Genomic DNA, 9,814 nt, shown 5'->3' with positions numbered 1-9,814 from the left:
TGAGGAATTGGGTTGTTCCAGAAAACCTCATGATGACCTGACACGAGATTCCTTCCTTGTGTTTCTTTCTGCTACTGATTTTTCACAGATTCCTCTTTGTGGGCTCTACTAGAAATGCTCTTTCTTTTCAGTTTGAGGAGAAGGAGAAAAAAAAGATGATTATAAATAAAGGGGGAGGGGAAAATAAGAAAATATTTAATCTTCCTTAATGATAACTTCATTATGTCTTCTCATTACGGTAATTGCAGGTTTAAGTAACGATTTTCCCATTGTGCAAGCTCTGGAGAGGCAGGGAATTTAATAAACAGTTAGAATAATACCACACAATGAAGGCAAAAGGTGAAATTGCTACTTGGATGCATCTCTTTCAGCTGAACAGTGTGGGATCAAGGGGTCACTCAGCAGAGATAATTGTTAATGTGGCTCTCAGGGGCAGCCAGGCAGACAAACATCCCCTGTTCTATTGGGCTGCCATTTGATTACACTCCAGTCCCTGATTACACTTCAGAAATGATTAATTGATTAATGCTCAGGCACTCACCAAAATGGACAAGGAGGAGGGGACACCAAAGTGAGGCCATGGCATTCACCTGCAGGTGGCCTTTGAACCAGGAGGATTTTGTGGTTCTGTGGTGGTCCCATTTAGGGTTATTTCATTAATGCCAGTACAGAGGATGAGCTCAGGGCCCAGGTGTTGCACAGGGAATCAAATAACAGGAGTTCAGTGCTGGCTCTGCAAAAGATTTGCTCTCACTGGAAGGCACTTAATCTCTCCCTCCTTTCATTCATCATCTCTAAAGTGATGGCAAAAGGTTGTTTTCTGCAAATCCACCTGGGCAGAGCTTCTTGCAGCACAGAATCCATACATAAGACAGATTTTAGGCTGAGGAGAACCTTCTGAAGCTTTCAAATTCAGCAGCCAGTAATAATGCAGCTGTTGTTAAGATGTGAGGACCTGGAGATCTATTGTAACAGTATTGATTTACAGTTTTGAGACCAGGGAGAGAGAGCAAGCCTGAAACTGCCTCAAAACATAGACACCAATTTAATTTCAGCAGCAACTGGCTGGCAAGAAGAATATCCTTACCAAGCAATTTGTTTAAACCAAACAACTTTCATGCCTTTTTTGTTGTTGTTGGTTTTGGTTTTTTGTGCTTTTTGTGTGGATTCCTGAAAGCAAGCTAAGATGGATCATCAGATCATCATTGAGACCAAGTATTCCATTTAATTTCCCTTGCTTCTCTGTATAAATATCATTACATAGCATTTGTTTCCTTATCTTGTACTATCTTTTAGTAACCAACATATGAAGTTTTAAAGGCCTCTTAGCTCTTTTTGATTGTTCAAAAATGTGAACTTCCATCACAGTATCTCTCATAGGAGTGGTTGGAGAATTTCCTGTCCCAAACACACCTAGCCCCAAATTGTTCTGTCTGATCACAATTAAAACAAATAGCACAAATAGCTTACCTTATCCCTCTTTCTGAACTTGCTCAAAGAATCATTGCTATTTTACATAAATTACTTTTTAATATCAAAAAGAATGCACAGAGGTTTAAATATTGCTCTGCCAGCTGGAAAAGTACATTTAATTTGCAGTGGGTAAAGGTCTGCTTACAATTAAATACTAAAACATTCATTAGGATGCTCTGGCTAGCATATAATTCTGCCCAGTCATGTTGAAAGAGCATCACTGTTATCAAGAGACAGATGCAGTCATCCCTTCTGTGTGGGGAGTGTTAAAAAGAGACCCTTGATTAAATGGTGACTCACTTGGGGAGGAATCTTGAGGGTGATACAAACACCACGGAGAGTTTGGGTGCATAACAATGGGGTAGGCAGAAAGCATCCTCCTCCCCAGGGAGAGCTGGAGTCGAGGTGCAGCTTTTGCTCCTGGCCTGGATCCCAGCTGCAAGGCAGCATCTTGGCACACATGGAAATCTCTTAAATTCATTTTATGCTTTTACCCCTTTTGTTTTGTCTCTGAGCCTCAGAACTTTGTCTACAGTAAGGTGACTTCAGGACAAGTGACAAGTAATTAGGTGTTTGGGTACTAAATCCTGATTTGTTACTGGGCTGTCTGTGTACTGCAGGGCAATGTGTGGGTGTGCCAGAACATCCCAGGGAGCTGGGAGCTAAATCCAAGCAATACAGAGGGGGAACACGTCTGTGAGTGGTAACACACACCTCTGCCATCAGCAGCACCCTCAGCCCAAGGCTGGGGAAAGGGTTTTATCCAGGGAAAAAATCCTTCAGATTTATTATCCTCCAGCAGGTGTGGCTGGACATGAGGAGAGCCTGGAGGGGAGGTCTCACAGTGAAACCTCTCCTGTGTAAAACAAAGGCTCTTTGCTCCAGGACTGATGACCAGGGCAGTCTCTTTCCTTCCAACACATCACACTCAGTCTAAGGAGTTTGTGCTGCTGCCTTTTGCCTGCATCCATTGCCTGCAGGTTTTCCAGCTTCTACTGCTCTAACTCAAATTCCCTTTTCAGCTGTGACTCATAAGCACTTTGCAGTGATTTTGTAGCACAAACCCTTAAAAAGATTAAAATCTCTGGAAAATCACCACCTAAAGTTGAATGGAGCTTACAGCCACGGCCCTAGGGAGGGGATTACCCAGTAGTGTCTTCAGCTAGAAAGGTTCTTTGACTGTGGGTTTTTTTGATACAGTTTATGTTAGAGAACTCTGAAGATCTCCTGAGCAGAAATTTGGGTATGCACTTGCTAGAAACTGGCACTGTGAACTTCTTTGAGGGATACTGATGCTCTTACCTAAGAAAACTGTGTAGAAAATTAAAGCAAAAGTAATTTTCAGCAGAGGATAAGAAACAATGAGGAATAAATCCAATTTGGTGACAATTGGTTGTTCAGTAGCTGAGTGAGATCACAGCAGGTCTGTGCTTTATGACCCTCTGGAAAGTTACTCAGCCCAGTATCAACCACTCTGAATCAGGAGATCTCATCTCAGTATGACAAGGTTCTGTGAGCTGGATCCTTCTCCCTGTGAACACAGGAACTGGCTCTTGTGCCATGCTGGCTGCAGAAGACAATTTTGGCACTGTTCATTGTTTTTGGGAGGTTGCAAAGCCCATAGCAATGGAAAAGTAAAGGCTCTCCCCAGCACTGAGGACAAGAAATTGTATGATATCATTGTGAGGGCATGGTGCAGAGATGGCAGTTTTCAATGCTCAGTCTTGCTTGTGGATTGTGCATTCTTCTTTTCCAGGACCCCAGGTGGGTTTGTTTTTGTGGAGCTGCTCTGGTCAGTACACCCTCAGCAGCCCTCCCACACCTGGCCCAGGGGAATTATAATGGGGGGAAAAAAAAGGCTTGAAATTGCAATATACACTTCTAAATTTGAGCAGGGAGATCCTCTGGATGGGTTTGGGAAAACTCATCTCAGTGCCAGCCCCAGGAGGGTCCATTCAGCCCCATTTGTTTCATTCCCTCCTCGTGAACTCTGCAGACAAACACTCAGCAATTAGTGTGATTTTGTGCCCTAATCACTCCATTTTATTATTATCTTAATGAAAAATAGACCTGCTGCAAGTCTAGAATCAGAATTCCTCCTACACTTCTCCTAAAGCTGCTTTCCCTGCAGGCACTCTCTCACTCTCCCTGTCTCTCTGCTTTGCTGGGACCTTGGTTTTAGACAGGAATATTTTTCTCACAGACACTACTGAATGAAACCCTCTGCTTTTTGTGTCCTGTACTGAAAAGGAGAAGTCTTCAGCAAAAATAGAGAGTAGCTGAGTGTGAGAGGACAGGTGCAAACATTCCTGACAAAGCTACAGAATAAAAGGCAGGGAGGGGAGAAGGAGAAGGTTTGCTGCTTTGCCAAGGATGCTCTTTGGAGGAGGTTGTGTCTCTGAGCCATGTTGGCATGAGTGTGGATGTAGAAGAGATTAGCATGGGAGAGACAGAGGTAAAGGGATCTGTGTGCCCTGGAATCTCTGGGGAAAAGGGGAATTTTCTAATTATGGACTTAGGAGATTAACTGGGCCCTAAATTTCCAAGAATGTGAAGGTTTTAGTAGGAACAGAAATGCCCTCCCTGATCCATGTCCCTGTGTGTGGGGCTGCTCCTGTTCATAGATCCCATGGAAAGCCCTCACCTACACTGGGCAGGTAGAGAGCTGATGTCTCCACGTGCCACAAACCCAGCACCTGCAGGAGGTTTCAGGCTTGGTGCCCATTTCCCAGAGCACTTGCCATGGCCCTAGCCAGGAATCTCTGATGTGCCTCCTCTGTGTCCAAGCTATGGCAGAAATGTAAAAAATCTTCTCATTCTGGCTGGAGGGAGTTTCTGGATAGGAAGGAGGCTGTCCAAGGACCCCAGACACCCTGGCATGGCTGGGCAGGATGGGCTCAGTCAGAGCATGTCTGGGTTCTCTGCCTGGCAGAGCAGCTGCACCTGACTTTTTGGACCAGCAGCAGAACGTCTGAGCTACTGTGTTCATTGGCTCACCTCTCAGCTTGGCAGCTCTCTAGATGTTAATAATTCTGGATTCTCAGTTGGATACAACTGTTCATTGCCTAGGATTATCTTCTTCCACTCTCCAGATCCTGTGGCCACCTTTCAATATCTGAGGGGTGCTGCCTCTCTGTCTGCCCCCCTGAGACCCCTGTGCTGCCCACCTGTGAGTGACCCTCCTGCTCAGCCCCTGCAAGCCCCAAACACAACTGAGCCACTCAGAGCCTGCCTTTATCTTGGAGTGTGCCTTGGTCTTGCAGAGCAGTTTGTGAATTCAGTGTCTTGTCCACTATTTTCAATCTACTTTAAGTGATGTAATCACAGAAGAGATTGGGGAAAGGAAACACATTTTCTGGATTGTGGGGTAATGCTGAATGCTTTGATTCTCCAAAGAGCTGGAGTAAAAAGGACAGACCAATAACAACTTCTGCCAACAAGTTCAGCTATGAGACAATGATAGGGTCTTAAAATCTTACTTCCACAGGGATTTTCTTCTGCAGCTGGGCTCTAAATTTAATCTGTAAAGCTAATTTAGGTACTTCAGGATGGGTTGGTCACCAGTTCTTGCCTCTGCAAAATACTGCAGAACTGCTGCTGGTTTTGGAGGAATTCAGCCAAGAGATTGGGAAGCTTTTGCCATTTTATCAGCCAAAATTCTGGTGTGACAATAGCTCTGTGCCTTTGCAAAACATGTGTTAGGAAAGTTACTAACATCACTTTCATATTTCCCCCTTGCAATTAGTTTCCTCAATGGATTTTAAAACCTGAGAAAAAACAACCTTTTCTAAAGGGATATCTGGGTACTTTTCAATACTATTCCAGAGGGAAGCTGAGTACCAAATGTTGTATTTTCTTTCCAGATTTCAAATGCCCATCAAGCCTTTGAAAAGCACATTATTTAGCTCATTATTAATAATCTGACTGTTAGCTTGAATTGCTAAATGAATCTGCAGAAAAATAATGTGTGTACTCCACTTCCTCAATGTTTGGACTCATCCAAGCGTTTAAGAACTGTCAAACAAAATACACTGTATTCAAGGGAATATACATTCATGGAAAGATTAAATTAGGTACTGCAGCAAAGCCCCCCTTGCAGTGGAAAGGCATTTCATGCTAACAAATAACTACAGCACTATTATAACGAGACCTAGAGGCATGTGATTTCAACTCACTGCACATCTTTGCTCTCTGGTAATTTTTTTTTTTTTCCCAGGCTGATGAAAGAGCAAATAGTGGTTGACATGGACAGAGTTGTTCCCTTAAAGAGTTTTAAAAGATTTTGTAGTATTTCAAAGACTCTCTTCAGAGTGGTTTCCCTGACCCACAGCCATGGTTTCCTTTCCATCTACTTCTTCTGAAGCACTGAGAAGTTGATATGTCTCAGGGCCTGCAAACTTTTGTGCCCAAGGAGTGCTCTCTCTCCCTGTGCTTCCTGACATGCTTCCCAGTTTTCACTTGGCTTTTTCATGTCTTTGTGTTTTCCCAGCAGGCAGCAAAGCCTAGATAACCTGTGCCTTCTGACTTTTTAAGCTAAAATCTGTGTCTCAACTCCTTTGAGACTTGGACACAATCCCTGATATTTTCTCCTAATAAAATGGGAAATAATTTCTCTTTACCCTTCAATATATAGTGCCTTTAAAGGAATGTTACCTCCTTTCTTGCCTGTATTTCAGATCATAAACCAAATTTCCCAGGAAAGCAAAAAAGGAAAAAAAAATTCCAATTTATGGCCAGCCACAACTGTGCTTTCCAAGATGTGAATCTAACCTGGCACTGTTCACACTCGCCTGATATCTATGGCTTGATTTTCCAGCTCTGGCTGAGCCCAGCACAGTTACCCCTTTTAAAATGTGGGGCCTAGAAAAAGAAATAAATGCTGCTGTAAAGGATGAGACAGCTTGTAAAAAATGTGGTATATTCAACAATTCAGCCACTGAGCACCAGCTAAACAAATATTCATGTGGAAGCAAACATGTCCTGATGTGGGGTGGTGTACTTTTGCCATCCTAAATACTCTACAGATGTCTCTGTGGGAAGTATCAAAGATACTTCATAGTACCAGACAGGTTATGAAGATGGTTCTTTACCCAGTTGGAAATAGTGACTTATGTGGGAATGGAGGAGGTTGGATAACAAATGCTGAATAATTTATTCAAGGAATCTCTGAAGTTTTTTCCTGCAGCCCTTGTCAGATGGATGTCTGTGCACACGGGGATCCTTGTGCCTGGCTGTTGTCCTGCAGTGACAATCCAATGGTGACATTTCAGAGCTCAATTGCCATTGATCCCAGGTCATTTAGGTCGTTGGAAAAATTCCACTTCCCCCCAGTGAAATTGAGACCAGAGAGATGCATTTCAAGACAGAATATGCAGCCCATATGCAGAACACAGAGAGAGCTGTGAACATCCCAGGGCTGAAACTGCACTCACAAGTATCAGTGTAAAGAGTCAGAAGGGATAAGGGGGGATTAAGCTCCTGTTCTGAGCTTTATCCCAGCTGTAAAACTACAGGTTTCCTTCAGGAAACAGAATTCAGGAATGCTGTATGTGCATCTGGTTTATGGGCAAAACCTTTGTCCTGTAGCACTGGACAGGTGAGAGGAGCTCTCAGCAGGCAGGGCCTGTATTTCATGCACTGAATCCAACATTCTTTAGGGCAGCACAGGCCTGCCCTGTCAGGAGGCTGGGTGCTGGCAGCACCCAGCTATATGTGCCTTAGTGTTTGTCTGCATCAAGCTCTGACAAAGGAGCAGCCAGTGTGAATCAGAGATGAGCAAAATTGGGCTCTGTCAAGAATTCCCATCCCATCTATGTCAACAGCCAACCATATTATTTTAGGGATTCCCCTTTTCCTCTGGGATGAGCAGGGTAATGTTTCATAAATCAAGGCTTGGTTATCTAGTGAAATGCTTGTTCCCAACCACACCATGCTGAGGCTGCCAGGCTGTGACTGAAATGGCACACAAATAATGCCAGAGCCGCAGAGCTGCTGCAATCCCTGACAGTGGAGCCGTCAGAAATCCCTGGTGGAAGTTCCTGCCAGTCTGAAATACAGGGAGAGAGCCTGCTCCCTGAGGAGGATCAACCCCCAGAGCATGTTCAGTCTGTGCTCTGCGTGGATTTGGACAGGGTGACCTTGTTTACCTTTCCACTGCAGTGGACTGAGCTCCTCTGATAGCAGCCAGCCCAACCCGCAGCACTGCCAAAGCTTTTCTCTAACACTAGAACAAAAGAGACGAGCCAGCCACAGCCTGTAGCCACCTAATTGAAAGTTTCTGAGCTTGTCAGGGCTGTGCTATCCTGGCTCTCTGGTGAAAACAGTATATTCCAAGTTTTCCCCAATTATAGCTACCAGCAGCAGCTCCTGCAGCCGGGCTCGGTCCTCCCACACTCCCGCTCCTCGCTGGGTCGGTGCCTCGCGATGGAGTTGCCTGGCAACAAGACTCTGCATCTTTGGGAGACAAAAGCCATTATTTCTGTCACACAGATGTGCTAATGTGATTATTGACTGGAGCGGGGCACAAACACAAGACAGGTCAGATTCCTGATCCTTGAAAATTTCCAGGCAAGAGGATTTTAAGGGAGAAAGGCAAAAAACCTGAGAGAAAGGCATCAAGGTGGAGGGAGGAGGCAGGGGATTGCCAGGTACAGTGTGAGGCAAGGTAAACCTGCTCATAGTTTTTCTGGTGAAACAGTTTAATCCAAAAAAAAAAAAAAGAAAATCAATAAAAAGAGTGGTTTGGTGTGTTTTAAGTGATGAACTTTTGAACTTTTACTGAGCCCCTCCTGGGTTCCTGCAGATGGTCTGGTGGCTGCACAGAGCTGACCCCAGTGCTTGGGGGTACTGATTCTGCTGCTCTGGAAAAGCTGGTGGTACAACACCTGGGTGAAGAGAGGCTTCCAGGACCTTGCAGATGCTCAGCGAGTTCCAACCTACCTGGCTAAACACTGCTGACAGAGAAATGTTCATTTCACCAGCTTCATGCTAAATTGGATCAAAACCAAATGGCAAAAAGAAAGAAAAACTTTTTTTCCCTCTGCCACCCTTCTTTCAATGTTTACAAGTCACTTTTTAAGTAGAACCAACCAAGAATCTCCTCTGTGAAAAGCCCACTGTCCTTCCTCTGGGATTCTATTAAGCTGGCTCCTGTAATGCCTTTCTCTGTGGGAAGAGCTGTGCCTTCTCCTGGCAGAGGTGTGGGATGCTGGATGCAGTCCCTGCCCTGCTCATGCTCCCCCCTCCTGGGTGGGGAAGTGTTTTGGTCTGTGCAAAGTCTGAGCACAAGTTATTGTTCTTGGCTTTGCACATATTTGCACTCAAGTTAGCTTATGTGAGCCCTGGGTTTGCTTGTCCTAAAACTGAGTGGCCTAGGGCTGAGGCCAGTGCATGAAATGTAGGGTTTTATTTAAACTTCTATGTGGATCAGTTTTGTTTTTCTAAACTAAAGTGTTTCCACAAAAATCCATGAGGCACAATGGATTAATTTTATTGATGCAGAAGTCCCAACCCTCTAGCTGCACATTCCCAGTGAGTTGTGCTGTTGACTGTCTAACAAAGTCTGTTGTAGGCTACACACAGCTGAGGCTGACCCTGCTCATTGCCTGGATTTCTCTCATCATTAGACCTTTTTAAATGAGCAGGTAATTAACAATGCAACCAAAGTACCCCAACAAGGATCAATGATAAGAGCAGGGCTGGTTAAAACTGAAAGAAAGTCATTATTCACATCATGTTTGTGCTGTTTTGTTGGGTCAGGAGCCTTGCAGTGACACTGCTGGTTTTGTTGCAGTTTCTCCTGCTTGCTGTTTTTCTAGCAGAAGTTGTGCTGCTCAGAGTAATGAGGCATGACAGGACCAAAGGAATTGGCCTCTCGGGGAAAGGGATGGATGGCCCAGTGCTCCTTCCCCAGCAAAATGGAATTCTAATGACCACAGCATGAAATGCACTTTTCTGCTCTCTTGAAATGTGAATTAACAGGAGGGAGGTGAAGGCAGAGTAACAAATGTCCCCCAATCCCTACCTGAGACTTAAGTCACGCCTAGAGCAAAATGCTGATTGAGCGTGTGAAGTGTCTCTGTTAGGGCAATTATTTCTGTTCCTCTTTCCAGAGAAATCATCTCAAATGTGTGAGAAATAGAGACAGGTGAAAAAGTCTTTCTGGGAGAAAAAGAGTAGATTCCAGCATTTTTTTCATTTCCTGAATGAAATTAAGATTAGACCTTTAAAAGAGCCTGTGAAAACAAAATAAGGAGACCACAATGTAGTAGATTTCTGGGGTAGTTTCTTTGATTCCTGTTTTGTTTTGGCTTCCATTTAGATGTGGAATGACTTGAAAGGT

Source organism: Serinus canaria, chromosome 13 (genome assembly GCF_022539315.1).
Source record: "Serinus canaria isolate serCan28SL12 chromosome 13, serCan2020, whole genome shotgun sequence".
NCBI lineage: Eukaryota > Metazoa > Chordata > Aves > Passeriformes > Fringillidae > Serinus > Serinus canaria.
This window is presented reverse-complemented; position numbering follows the sequence as displayed.